The following is a 16,103-nucleotide window of genomic DNA, read 5'->3' as shown; positions in this document are numbered from 1 at the left end:
TAAGCTAATTACACCTACTCTAAGCCCCCTAATAAAATAACAAAGCCCCCCAAAATAAAAAATTCCCTACCCTAATCTAAATTAAAATAGTTAACAGCTCTATTACCTTACCAGCCCTTAAAAGGGCTTTTTGCGGGGCATGCCCCAAAGAAATCAGCTCTTTTGCCTGTAAAAACAAACCATACAATACCCCCCAACAATACAACCCACCATCCACATACCCCTAATCTAACCCACCCAAAACCCCCTTAAAAAACCTAACACTAAGCCCCTGAAGATCTTCCTACCTTGTCTTCACCCAGCCGGGTTCCATCCGATCCGTCCAGAAGAGGGTCTGAAGTCTTGATCCTATCCGGCCAGAAGAGGTCCTCCAGAGGGTCCGAAGTCTTCATCCTATCAGGCCAGAAGAGGTCCTCCAGAGGGTCCGAAGTCTTCATCCAGGCGGCATCTTCTATCTTCTTCCATCCGGAGCGGAGCGGGTCCATCTTGAAGCAGCCGGCACGGATCCATCCTCTTCTTCCGACGTCCTAACACCGAATGAAGGTTCCTTTAAATGACGTCATCCAAGATGGCGTCCCTCGAATTCCGATTGGTTGATAGGATTATATCAGCCAATCAGAATTAAGGTAGGAAAAATCTGATTGGCTGATTGAATCAGCCAATCAGATTCAAGTTCAATCGGATTGGCTGATCCAATCAGCCAATCAGATTGAGCTTGCATTCTATTGGCTGATCAGAACAGCCAATAGAATGCGAGCTCAATCTGATTGGCTGATTCCATCAGCCAATCAGAATTTTCCTACCTTAATTCCGATTGGCTGATTCAATCAGCCAATCAGATTTTTCCTACCTTAATTCCGATTGGCTGATAGAATCCTATCAGCCAATCGGAATTTGAGGGACGCCATCTTGGATGACGTCATTTAAAGGAACCTTCATTCGGTGTTAGGACGTCGGAAGAAGAGGATGGATCCGCGCCGGCTGCTTCAAGATGGACCCGCTCCGCTCCGGATGGAAGAAGATAGAAGATGCCACCTGGATGAAAACTTCGGACCCTCTGGAGGACCTCTTCTGGCCTGATAGGATGAAGACTTCGGACCCTCTGGAGGACCTCTTCTGGCCGGATAGGATGAAGACTTCGGACCCTCTTCTGGACGGATCGGATGGTCCCCGGCTGGGTGAAGACAAGGTACTAAGATCTTCAGGGGCTTAGTGTTAGGTTTTTTAAGGGGGGTTTGGGTGGGTTAGATTAGGGGCATGTGGGTGGTGGGTTGTAATGTTTTTTTTACAGGCAAAAGAGCTGATTTCTTTGGGGCATGCCCCGCAAAAAGCCCTTTTAAGGGCTGGTAAGGTAATAGAGCTGTTAACTATTTTAATTTAGATTAGGGTAGGGAATTGTTTTATTTTGGGGGGCTTTGTTATTTTATTAGAGGGCTTAGAGTAGGTGTAATTAGCTTAAAATTCTTGTAATCTTTTTTTTTTTTTGTAATTTAGTGTTTTGTTTTTTTTGTAATTTAGTTTAGTTGATTTAATTGTAGGTAATTGTAGGTAGTTTAGTTAATTTATTTATTGATAGTGTAGTGTTAGGTTTAATTGTAACTTAGGTTAGGATTTATTTTACAGGTAATTTTGTAATTATTTCAACTAGGTAGCTATTAAATATTTAATAACTATTTAATAGCTATTGTACCTAGTTAAAATAAATACAAAGTTGCCTGTAAAATAAATATAAATCCTAAAATAGCTACAATATAATTATTCGTTATATTGTACCTATATTAGGGTTTATTTTACAGGTAAGTATTTAGCTTTAAATAGGAATACTTTAGTTAATAAGATTTAATTTATTTCGGTAGATAAAAATTATATTTAACTTAAGTGGGTGTTAGGGTTAGGGTTAGACTTAGCTTTAGGGGTTAATACATTTATTAGAGTAGCGGCGAGGTCCGGTCGGCAGATTAAGGGTTAATACTTGAAGTTAGGTGTCGCCGATGTTAGGGAGGGCAGATTAGGGGTTAATAAATTTATTATAGTGTTTGTGAGGCGGGAGTGCGGCGGTTTAGGGGTTAATACATTTATTGTAGTGGCAGCGAGGTCCGGTCGGCAGATTAGGGGTTAATACGTATAGGTAAGGTAGCGGCGACGTTGGGGGGGCAGATTAGGGGTTAATAAATATTATGTATGTGTCGGCAATGTTGTGGGCAGCAGATTAGGGGTACATCGGGATAATGTAGGTGGCGGCGGTGTGCGGTCAGCAGATTAGGGGTTAAAAAAATTATTAGAGTGGCGGCGATGTGGGGGGGCCTCGGTTTAGGGGTACATAGGTAGTTTATGGGTGTTAGTGTACTTTAGAGCACAGTAGTTAAGAGCTTTATAAACCGGCGTTAGCCCAGAAAGCTCTTAACTACTGACTTTTTTCTGCGGCTGGAGTCTTGTCGGTAGAGGCTGTACCGCTCACTTCTTCCAAGACTCTAAATACCGGCGTTAGGAAGATCCCATTGAAAAAATAGGATACGCAATTGGCGTAAGGGTTTCTGCGGTATGGAAAAGTTGCGGCTAGAAAGTGAGCTTTAGACCCTTTCCTGACTGACTCTAAATACCAGCGGGCGGTAAAAAGCAGCGTTAGGACCCCTTAACGCTGCTTTTGACGGCTAATGCAGAACTCTAAATCTAAGCGAATTTGTTTCTTTCATGATTTAGATAGAACATAAAATTTTAAACAACTTTCTAAATTACTTCTATTATCAAATTGCCTTCATTTTCTTGTTATCCTTTGTTGAAAAGCAGGAAGGGAATCTCAGGAATGTGTCTGCTGCACTATATGGCAGCAGTTTATACTTTAGCAAGAGCACTAGATGGCAGCACTATTTCCTGTCATGTAGGGCTTCAGGCATGTGCACGCTACCTACCTAGGTATCTCTTCAACAAAAAATAACATGAGAATGAAATAAATTTGATAATAGAAGTGAATTGGAAACTTTTTCAAAATTGTATTCTCTATCTGAATCATTAAAGACATTTTTGGGGTGTAATGTCCCTTTAAGTAAATGTATAGCTAAACCTTGAAACACTTAATAACAATTATAAATAAAGATTTAGCTATTTAAATGTTATTTGTGTGGAAATTTCACAGAAACAAAGTGTGATTTGAGTGAGCATTTTAAACGTTTTGCATTACACCCAAAAATGATCTGTTTTATTAAACACATGGGATGTCAACTTTGCGTGATTTAAGTGCATCCGCTGTTACGTTATCCACAACTAGATATTTAATGGTCGGCATCCAAAGTTATTAAAAATTGCCCTATTTTCATTTGCCCAAATCCGACGTGAGTATACCAGACAGTTGATAACTTTCGGTACATCAGTGGCGCGATTAAGCTAAGTTATTAAGCTTACATTCTAAGTTAAGCACATTTAAACCACTTGGTCCATGATTCTAAGCAATAGCAGCCATGTTTTCACTGTGGCAGATGCGTGGAACTTCTCTCACCATTTAATAAAGATTTCTAATGGTAATTATAGTTTTTTGTTAATATTTTTGTATGGTATGTAAAATGCATTTGTTTTCAATTTTAAAATATTAAACAGCACCAAAAAAAAGTAATATACAATGGATTCTGCACTCTTTTTATAAAACGTAGCATTCTTAAATGGTCATAGTAATGAATGAAAAAACAAGGCTGATCATTGCCTTTTTTTAGCTGACACTCCCACGGCTTACTTTAAAGCTTTGTATTCCCCATTGCTTTCTATGGCATTATCAAGCTCTAAGGTCGAGGATTTAAAGAATGATCAAGTTGACTGCGTGATAGCTTGGAAACCTGGCTGACGAACGCTACACGTGGAGATGAATTCAATTGAACCTTGGTGATTAAGATTTGATCATGACGAGATGAGCAGAATTATGATACAATTGACAGAGATTAGACAAATTAATCATTGAAGCTTGGATAGATGGAGCGCATGAACTGAGCCAGAAATTTAACACTGAAAAAAAAACATTTGCAAAAGCACAAACAGCAAATAAATGGCACTCAGGCAAAATTTGTTTTCAGCAGATCCAATGTGTAGAATTTGAAAGTTAAAAAATAAATAAATAATAAAACTTTGAAAAACAACATAAAGCATGTTTCTGACTAGGAAATTAATCACAGTCTATTGGCTGTTTGTTTTGGATTCTTTTCAGCAGGTTTTTGGCACTCTTTGATTTGGGCTGATCACAATAATTGCTTTTTGGTTGTTATTCGGATCCAAAAACTCCTTGGGATTAATAACAATGAATAACAAGGGACTTGATAAAGTAGAACAAATGCTTTTTCAACATATTTATGAGTAGTGTAATTTGGAGTTATTATTTTATATTACCATTTTAGATGTATATATAAATATATGGGGCCGATTTATTAACGTGCAGGCGCACATGATTCGCTGTGGCAAATCATGTCCGCCCAACATCGCTAAATGCCGACAGCTAACGCTGTCGGCATTTACATTGCAAAAGCATTTCTGGTGAAATGCTTATGCACTTGTGCATTGCCGCCCCCTGCACATTTGCTAGCAGGGGGTGTCAATCATCCCGATCGTATCTGATCAGGATAATTGCTGACCCTCACCTCTCATGACCACTGCTTCTTAACTTAAGTTTCCGGTGAGCCGTAAACTTCAGGGGTAGATTGCAGCATCCACTGTTTGATAAATCTACCCCATGACCTAGATTACATTTCTTACAGAAAAAAAAATTCAAGAGAAGGAAGAAATAGACCGAAAATAGCATGCCAGTAAAGAGGTGATTTTAATTTCTAATTTTTCTTTAAGACTCTATTGAATCAAACATCAATTTGAATTTTAAAATCCTTGTCTAAAATATTACACTGTGTGTCCTAATGTCAGCATCAATGTTTATCTTTAATACTAATTTCACATATACAAACTTTCAAAGTATAATACACAATGTAACAAATGGCACTTACAAGTTCTGATGAGTGATCAATGACACAAGTATCGAGCATTTTGATTCGTTAGCGATAGTTTAAAATGTATATTTGAATCAGATTGGCTGATGTCATAAATCATGTGATTATGCATATTCCAATCAAAAGTGGTTGAAAAATTCAATAGTGTGTGGGTTATTTAGGAGTTTGCATCATAATTGGTGCGAAAAGTGTTGCGTCAAATATGGCGTGAAGTGGAGAGTGGGACTTGTATTACATGGCTTAAACATGGTGCACATAGAATTTTCCAACAAATAAAAAGGAAGTTAGCTATATTATGTTGTGTATTTATTTTATTTTTATCTCTATATCTATTAGTGCGACAAGTTTGGGGCAAAACTTTGCATTGCATATGTAGAAATAATATTGTCCCCTTGATTTGTAATGAGAGACAAAGTTGTAGCATAATCCATAAGTAGTAATGTATTTTTTATTTTTATCCCTTTATCTACTAGTGCCCATCTCTTGTTTGTTTTAGAAAGGGTATACAAATGTAATAAAGTTTCTAATTTACTTTTATTATGTAATATACTTCATTCTCTTGCAGCATCGAACATAAGCTTTCTGTGTTTTCAGACTCCCATTGAGTTCTATGGCATCCGCGACCTGAAGGGTGGCGGATTGAAAACTAGGTACGCTGAGTCGGAAAAGATGCAAGCGTAACTGTAGACATTTTGATAACTTTGTGAGAGCTTCAAATAGTGTCGAATAGGAGTTTTCAACTCGCATCGATCTGCGTCGGATTGAGATCGCGGGATCATATGTTACGTTGCAAATGTTGACGCTTTGATAACTACGGCGGATCAATCTCGCGACAATTATGATGTGGCATTCCAGCGTATTTTCAGTTGACGCTTTTATAAATATCCCCCTTTGTCTTGATTGAGATATAACTGTTTGCCTTCAATATTTGTTGGAGACTGAGATCTTGAAATTATTTTTTTTTTTTTTTTTTAAATCGTCACAAAAATCCTGTTTTAAATAAACATTCTCATAATTCTAATGAAAATAATTTAGTGTGTTAGTGCTTAGAATATATTAAAGGTACACTAAACTGCTCAGCATAGTTACAGTAGTAGATTCTACACACCATATTGTTGTTTCTCCTCCTTTGTCTGCAGCTCTCTTCAAAGCCATTCACTTAATTTAACCCTGTACAAGTGCCCGATTGTGATGCTCCACATCTTCACACAGGGCTCTAACATCTTAAAGCTTCAGTATTCTTGCACCCTGTGATGGAATCAGTGCACACAGATGAGTGATATTGTTATATTTTTGACAAACTGCATTGTGTACGTTAGTGTATAGTGCTCACTACAGAAAACGTAGCTGAATTGCTCTATATTATTCCTGGGGGATTTTTTGTTTTAATAGTTTTAAAACCCACCCACCAACGATCAGCACCATTGCTGACCAATGCAGAGAGGGCCACAGAGTGGCTTTCTCTGCATCGGATGCTTAAAAAAGGTATTGCAGTGATGCCTCAATATCGAGGCATCACTGCAATACCTTGAAAGCGGCTGGAAGCAATCAAGATCACTTCCACCACTTAAAACCCCAAAGGATGCGTCAGGCACATCCTTGGCCATTAAGGGGTTAATATATATATATATATATGTTAATAAAGTTGTTCCAATGGTTCCCTATGTAAAAGCACTTTCAGACCTAACATCTACTAACTTTGACCCCTTATAAAATCTCTGTAAAATATTACTGAACATTTTTTATAAGACACTGTTATTATGAGTATTACTGTACAGTACATTGTATTTTTGATGTGTTTTGTGACACCTTTTAAGTTTGCACTTTTCAGAAGCGGTGTTCACTAAAGCTTAAATCATGATCGGGATGACGATGACCACATCTATTTTACTTCCCACTTGTAATATGAGTAGAATTACTGGTGTGCCCATAAAGGAAAATTTTTGCACCAACGTGAGCACACAGAGCATTGTGCTCCAACTGTAATCTAGCCCTTAGTAGACATAGGCATCTACTTATCAAGCCATCAACTTACCTGCATTTGCCGGCACCAATACGCTCGCCTAAGATCGCCTAACATCGCTGCCGCAGACCGGAATATGCTCTCCATATTTAACAAAAAAGCTGTCAGAAAGTTGCACACCAAGTACGGGGAGAAGAGCAGCGGACTGTTGTTAACTAACAGTCATCGATCTCGCTGCTCTTCGGCTTTTTCATAGCTTTATTTGTACCCTGTCACTAAACACCCACACTATACTAAAATGTTTAACCCCTAAACCGCCACCCCCTGAGCCCACCACCACTCGAATAAATGTATTAACCCCTAAACCGCCGCTCCCGGACCCCACCGCAACAAAATAAACTGTTTAACCCCTAAACCGCCACTCCGGGAGCCCACCGCCACCTATATTACACTTATTAACCCCTAATCTGCTGCCCCCTACACCGCCGCCACCTACATTATACTTATTAACCCCTAATCTGCCGCCCCCTACACCGCCGCCACCTACATTACATTTATTAACCCCTAATCTGCCACCCCCTACACCGCTGCCACTAATCTAAATGTATTAACTCCTAAACCTAAGTCTAACCCACTAACCCTAACACCCCCTAACTTAAATATTTTTTAAATATATCTAAATAAAAATTAATATGATTAACTAAATTATTCCTATTTAAAACTAAATACTTACCTATAAAATAAACCCTAAGCTAGCTACAATATAACTAATAGTTACATTGTAGCTAGCTTAGGGTTTATTTTTATTTTACAGGCAAGTTTGTATTTATTTTACCTAGGTAGAATAGTTATTAAATAGTTATTAACTATTTAATAACTACCTAGATAAAATAAATACAAAAGTACCTGTAAAATAAAACCTAACCTAAGTTACAATTATACCTAACACTACACTATAATTAAATACATGAAATAAATTAAATACAATTAATTACAATTAAATAACATTATCTAAAGTACAAAAAAACCACTAAATTACAGAAAATAATAAAATAATTACAAGATTTTTAAACTAATTACACCTAACCTAATCCCCCTAACAAAATAAAAAAGCCCCCAAAATAAAAAGCCCTACCCTACACTAAATTACAAATAGCCCTTAAAAGGGCCTTTTGCGGGGGATTGCCCCAAAATAATCAGCTCTTTTACCTGAAAAAAAAAGTACAAATCCCCCCCCCCCAACATTAAAACCCACCACCCACACAACCAACCCTACTCTAAAACCCACCAATCCCCCCTTAAAAAACCTAACACTAACCCCTTGAAGATCACCTTACCGGGAGATGTCTCTCTTCACCCAACCGGGCCGAAGTCCTCAACAAAGCCGGGAGAAGTCTTCATCCAAGCCGGGCAGAAGTGGTCCTCCAGACAGGCAGAAGTCTTCATCCAGACGGCATCTTCTATCTTCATCCATCCAGCGCGGAGCGGTTCCATCTTCAAGACATCCGACGCGGAGCATCCTCTTCATCCGACGACTCCCGACGAATGAAGGTTCATTTAAGTCATCCAAGATGGCGTCCCTTCAATTCCGATTGGCTGATAGAATTCAGCCAATAGGAATTAAGGTAGGAAAAATCCTATTGGCTGATGCAATCAGCCAATAGGATTGAAGTTCAATCCTATTGGCTGATCCAATCAGCCAATAAGATTGAGCTGGCATTCTATTGGCTGTTCCAATTGGATGAAGACTTCTGCCCATCTGGAGGACCACTTCGCCCGGCTTCGTTGAGGACTTCGGCCCAGTTGGGTGAAGACTTCTCCTGGTAAGGTGATCTTCAAGGGGTTAGTGTTAGGTTTTTTTAAGGGGGTATTGGGTGGTTTTTAGAAAAGGGTTGATTGTGTGGATGGTGGGTTTTAATGTTGGGGGGGTATTTGTACTTTTTTTTACAGGTAAAAGAGCTGATTACTTTGGGGCAATGCCCCACAAAAGGCCCTTTTAAGGGCTATTTGTAATTTAGTGTAGGGTAGGGCTTTTTTATTTTGGGGGGGCTTTTTTATTTTGTTAGGGGGATTAGATTAGGTGTAATTAGTTTAAAAATCTTGTATTTTTTATTATTTTCTGTAATTTAATGTGGGTTTTTTTGTACTTTAGATAATTTAATTTAATTTTATTTAATTGTAGTTAATTAAGGTAATTAATTTAATTGTAGTGTAGTGTTAGGTATAATTGTAACTTAGGTTAGGTTTTATTTTACAGGTAAATTTGTATTTATTTTAGCTACGTAGTTATTAAATAGTTAATAACTATTTAGTAACTATTCTACCTAGTTAAAATAAATACAAACTTGCCTGTAAAATAAAAATAAACCCTAAGATAGCTACACTGTAACTATTAGTTATATTGTAGCTAGCTTAGGGTTTATTTTATAGGTAAGTATTTAGTTTTAAATAGGAATAATTTATTTAGATTTATTTAAATTATATTTAAGTTAGGGGGTGTTAGGGTTAGGCTTAGGTTTAGGGGTTAATAAATTTAATATAGTGGCAGTGGTGGTGGTGTAGGGGGGGCAGATTAGGGGTTAATAAATATAATGTAGGTGGCAGTGGTGTAGGGGGGAAGATTAGGGGTTAATAAATATAATGTAGGTGACGGTGGGCTCCGGGAGCGGCGGTTTAGGGGTTGAACACTTTATTTAGTTGCGGCGGGGTCCGTGAGCGGCGGTTTAGGGGTTAATACATTTATTAGAGTTGTGGTGGGCTCCAGGAGCGGCGGTTTAGGGGGTAAAACAGTGCAGTATAGTGTGGGTGTTTAGTGACAGTTTACCAATAAAGCTGGGAAAAAGCCGAAGAGCAGCGAGATCGATGACTGTTAGTTAACAACAGTCCACTGCTCATCTCTCCGTACTTGGTGCGTGGCTTTTTGACAGCTTTTTTGGTAATTTTGGAGAGCGTATTCAGGTCCACGGCAGCGATGTTAGGCGATCTTAGGCGAGCGGATTGGTGCTGTCAAATGCAGGTAAGTTGACAGCTTGATAAATAGATGCCTTTATCTCTTCTGAGAGACCTAGCCTGTACTGATTTTTTAATGAGACTTCATTCCATAAGGAATCTCTAGCCAAAATCTTTAACTGGGTGATATAATGTTCGACTGGATTTCTATGTTGTCTGAAATTCCTGAGTTTATTCTCAGCTGTAAGCTGACGGTATGGGTCATCATATAGATCAGACATAGCCTTGATGAATTTGTCAAGGGAATTAAGAATTGAGTCCTGTGATTCATATAAACAGTCAGCCCAGGCACGTGGTTCTCCTCTCAAATATGAGAGAATAGTAAGAACTTTAGATCTTTCTGTGGGTTAGGTTCTGGGTCTTAATTCAAATAACAACAAACATGCAATTCTGAACTGTTTAAAGGATGATCGGTCTCCAGAAAATATGTGTGGCAGGGAGACCTGTGGTTCTGGGATGTTTCCATTACCAGATCCTTTAGAAGAAAGTGTTTCTCTGAGACATGCTTTTAAACTCTGATTTTCAATATGTAATTCTCTGAATGCCTGTGTTAAATTATCAAGGTGGAGATTAAAGGTATGTATTTGTGCAGCCACATCTGAGGCTTCCATAGTAAATGCTATAACGTTTAATTAAATAGCTGTATATTTTATGGCTGGTTTATTATGTCACGAACATACAAACTATCTCGCATATATGGATAAAATAGTTTTTTTGTATTTACTCTGTTAGAGCGTATTATTGGCTGAGCAACTCTAAACAGAATTGAAATATAGTATTGTCCTTTAACCTATATGAAAGAAAATGTAACAAACAAATCAGTATGAGTAGTGAGGTGCATATAACACTTAAGGCTGTTGATACTGGCTGGTGTGGAAATATAGATGTACAGGGAGTGCAGAATTATTAGGCAAGTTGTATTTTTGAGGATTAATTTTATTATTGAACAACAACCATGTTCTCAATGAACCCAAAAAACTCATTAATATCAAAGCTGAATATTTTTGGAAGTAGTTTTTAGTTTGTTTTTAGTTTTAGCTATTTTAGGGGGATATCTGTGTGTGCAGGTGACTATTACTGTGCATAATTATTAGGCAACTTAACAAAAAACAAATATATACCCATTTCAATTATTTATTTTTACCAGTGAAACCAATATAACATCTCATCATTCACAAATATACATTTCTGACATTCAAAAACAAAACAAAAACAAATCAGTGACCAATATAGCCACCTTTCTTTGCAAGGACACTCAAAAGCCTGCCATCCATGGATTCTGTCAGTATTTTGATCTGTTCACCATCAACATTGCGTGCAGCAGCAACCACAGCCTCCCAGACACTGTTCAGAGAGGTGTACTGTTTTCCCTCCTTGTAAATCTCACATTTGATGATGGACCACAGGTTCTCAATGGGGTTCAGATCAGGTGAACAAGGAGGCCATGTCATTAGATTTTCTTCTTTTATACCCTTTCTTGCCAGCCACGCTGTGGAGTACTTGGACGCGTGTGATGGAGCATTGTCCTGCATGAAAATCATGTTTTTCTTGAAGGATGCAGACTTCTTCCTGTACCACTGCTTGAAGAAGGTGTCTTCCAGAAACTGGCAGTAGGACTGGGAGTTGAGCTTGACTCCATCCTCAACCCGAAAATTGTTCGATGATCACGCTTCAGAAGCTTTGCAATTTTAAGAGTGCTGCATCCCTCTGCAAGATATCTCACTATTTTTGACTTTTCTGAGCCTGTCAAGTCCTTCTTTTGACCCATTTTTGCCAAAGGAAAGGAAGTTGCCTAATAATTATGCACACCTGATATAGGGTGTTGATGTCATTAGACCACACCCCTTCTCATTACAGAGATGCACATCACCTAATATGCTTAATTGGTAGTAGGCTTTCGAGCCTATACAGCTTGGAGTAAGACAACATGCATAAAGAGGATGATGTGGTCAAAATACTCATTTGCCTAATAATTCTGCACTCCCTGTATAGATGAAAACTGCGAAATCTGTAGCAGTGTTCGGTAAGCAAACAGTGTGAGTGGAAGCTGCAGCTGGCAATCCGGAGTAGCGTGTACAGACGCTGCAATGACGTCAGAGCCACAGGAGCTTGCAGGTAGATTAAAGCAGAAGTATTGGAGTTCTGTAGAATAACAAACTGGAACTGTAGATTAGTATTAGCTTCAGAGCTGTAGAGGCATGAGAAGTATAATGTAAGCATAAATAATTGTCAGCACTTAGCAAGTTATTGATAGGGTAGTTTGTGAGGTGTGTGATATTCCAATTAACCAATTGAATATTTGTATACATTTTAAATATGGATCACAGGTAGAGTTCCAACAGGCTATGATTACGGCTATTGCCGAAACGCGTAAGCTGGAACACTACTCCTGATATACAATGCTGTGCAAATACTAAGATATACGTGTTTTACTGAAAATTTGTTGAAAGCTGCTTTGAGCGGAATAAAAGTTAAGTTTTATCTTTCTACTACAATTGCCTGGTGCTCCTTCATTTGTCCTTTTTGATATGCATTGATTTGGGGATTGTGAGCACAGACACCGGGAGTGGAGCCAGACCCAAGCAAAGAACTTTGTTACAACTTTTGCCAAATTGACAGCCAAGTGTATTGCGAGAGAGAGGGAGACAGAACGCACGGACCTAGTTGTGGCGTCATCAGCTGCAGCCCGTGGTCGAAGAGAGGGAGCGGATAGAGGTCGGAAGAGTCTGGTATCCTGTAACACAGAAGTGTCAGTAAGGCGATTGCCTTCCAGACGGCTCCTGAGGACCGACCAAGTGGGTGAAAGGTAACCGCATTTCAATCAGCTGACCGGTAAAACCGGGAACTTTGTTATACATTTCACGCAAAGAATTTTGTTTCCACATAGTGACTATACACGCTGTCTAAAAAGGTTTAAAGTGCCTATAAATTATACAGAGGTATATTGAACCGGAAGAAAATGGTGGCTTGTGTAACTAGCAGCTTTAATAACTGCAGTTTTTGAAACAAAGGTTAACTGCTTTTCTTGTTAAAAATTATACACGCTAACAGCCTCCATAGCACACTGAACCGGCCTACTGTCTGGCATTTTACTATTATATCATGGAACCAAGCAGCTTAATAACAGAAGGGGACACTGCATATTATTCCTTACAACCTAAGAGTGGGTAATTTAGAGGAGTTGGATTTTGTATTTACTACAGACTTTTCAAAATATTCATTGTCAAGATTATTTGAAGAGCTGGAATTTTCCCTAAACAAGGAGAATAAATTAAAATGGGACATGTGGACACTAGATAAATACTACAAGCTGGGCATGGTTCCCAGGGGTCTCAGGCTAAACAAATTTCCAACATTCAGTACTGATGATGCTGAATTCATCAAAATATGGAACAGAACTTTAACTGATTGTTCACTGAAATTAATGTTATTGTTAATTGACTATAAGACAAAAATGTTGAAAGAGGTTTCAAAACAGATAGATGCCATTCAAGTGTTCGTAGTCAGGAATCTCAGTTTGAAAAATTTGATAAGATACTTAAAAGCACTATAGCTGATACAAAAAAAACTACTGAAAGATATCAAACATGGTAAATATTTGAGGGATAAGTCTGACTACGACACAAATAAAGTCTATATATGGCAAAGAAAATCTAAATTTAGCCACAGAAGAGGTACAGGTAGAGGAAGAAGAGGTCAACAAAGAATTAACAATAGAGGAGGTTATCAGAGAGATAGCTTGCCATACCACAAGAAAGTAACATTTAGTGAAAGTGAAACAGAATCACTAGAAGAAGCAACAGGAGGGGGCGCTACCTCAAGTGAAGAGGAGGAAATAACTCCTAACACACAGTCTATTATAAATGAAAATAGAACAGTTAGACCTAAGGAGAATGTTACACAATATACTAGTGAGGATAGAACTGAGACAACTGATACACCCAGGTACCATGCCAGACCAATCACCAGGTCCACACCACAGAGTATACTTAGAGAACATAATGATGAAGTACAGTTTATTCCCAAACCCCTAGAAAGACCAGAAGGGGGGGGAAAGAGGCAGAGGATTTGTAAAACAAAACAGGTATCAGACCAGGAGAGGTCGAGGATACAACAAGTACAATTGAGCCCAGTAATCAATCTGTCTACCTATCATCTGACGAATGAGGAAAAAAGGGTATTAGAATTAGGTTTAAACTTTGTTCCAGCAGAGAATTTTGATTTATTTCAGACACTGATTGATGTCAACAAACTAATAAGAAATATTACCCTAAAGAAACATTTTTCAGATGATCAGGAAGTTTTAACTGATATTAGTACTGAACTGGATAATAGCATTAGTAATATAACAGAACTCACTTTTAGTGAAACCTGTGATCTAATTGCCCTTAAGGAATTACAAGCAGAAGGGACTTTATATCATGTTCAAGAAGATTGCCAGATAGCCCTACCGAAATTTCACAACCCCTCCAAATTTTATCCTATTCAGAGTAGGGGAAACATATTGGAAACATTTCAAAAAAGGATAGAGCAAGATTTAAACTCACTAGCTTATACCTGTAGAAATGATCAAAAAGCATGAATTTGAGTACGGAATCAAAAGCAGCAATAAAAAAACTTGGTGAAAATACTCAAACAGTGATAAGAAATGCTGATAAGGGGGGATCAATTGTTGTCATGGATAAATTACAATTTATTCAGGAGGCTAACCGACAGTTGACAGATGATAAATAATATACCAAATTAGAAGTTGACCCCACCCCTAAATTTAAGAGAGAAATGTTACACCTTATTGATGAAGGTTTTGATGAGGGATATTTTGATCTAAATACTAAAGAATACCTTATTGTTGGACATCCTGTCATGCCTGTATTCAATATACTTCCTAAGATTCACAAAGTTGAAAACATGATGGGAAGACCAATAATAAGTGGAATTGGATCACTCAATGAACATCTTTCACAGTGGTTAGATGAAGTCCTACAACCAATAGTAAAGAAATTAAACAGCTATTTACGTGACACAAAACAGTTACTTAAGGAAATAGAGAAAGTTAAATGGGAACACAATTTTGGGTGGTTAACCATAGATGTACAATCATTATATTCGTCTATTCCTCACAATATGGGGTTAAGAGCAATTTAATTTTTCATAACCAAAACTGAAGGATATAGTGAGGAGTTTTGTAAATATATTGTACGTGTGACTGAGTACTTACTGACACATAATTTCTTTTCCTTTGAGGGGGCTTTTTACCTCCAGAGATGTGGGACAGCCATGGGGGCAAAATTTGCCCCCTCCTATGCCAACCTCTTTATGGGGTAGTGGGAGCTGTCCCACATCTATGTATGTGAAAGCCCCCTCAAAGAGAACATCATCTATTACAGAAGGTTTATAGATGACCTGATATGTATTTGGAAAGGAGACAGAAATAGCGCAATGGATTTTGTTGCACTTTTGAATAAGAACAAAGTGGGCATCAAATTCACTAGTGAATTTGAACAGAAGAAAATACATTACTTAGATGTTGAACTGATTGGAAATGAAGAGGGACATATACTAACAGAAGTCTATATTAAACCTATTTCAGGTAACACACTTCTGCATGCCCACAGTAACCACCCAAAGCGTGTATTCAGTTCTGTAGCGAAAGGACAGTACATAAGATTAAAAAGGAACTGTAATACTGAAGCAACTTATGAAAAACACACAGAAATATTAACTAATAAATTAAAAGATAGAGGATACACAACAAACACGATTGAAAAAGCTAAGAACTCAGTGGCTAATGTTAATAGAGAAGATTTGTTAAAGGAAAAGTCAACCAAAAAGAGGAAGGATGATAGAGTAACTTTTGTCACTAAATATAGTAACCAATATCACCAAATTTGTTCCATCATACAAAAACATTTACCATTGTTACAGGCTGATGAGAAACTTATAAAAATCTCAAAAAAGGATGCAGATTTTCTTTTAAAAAGGGACTATCTATAGGAAATCAAGTAGCCCCTACAAAATTAAGAAAGAGCAGTACTGTACAAAGCTTCATGGTTAACATTTAAAGGAACCTATCATTGTAGCAATCTCACATGTAAAGCATGTGAATTCCTTCAAGAAGGAAACTCCTTTAGAAGCTCAGTAACAGGAGAGAGATT

This window comes from Bombina bombina, chromosome 9, assembly GCF_027579735.1.
Source record: "Bombina bombina isolate aBomBom1 chromosome 9, aBomBom1.pri, whole genome shotgun sequence".
NCBI classification, from domain to species: Eukaryota; Metazoa; Chordata; class Amphibia; order Anura; family Bombinatoridae; genus Bombina; species Bombina bombina.
Note: the sequence above shows the minus strand (reverse complement) of the source record.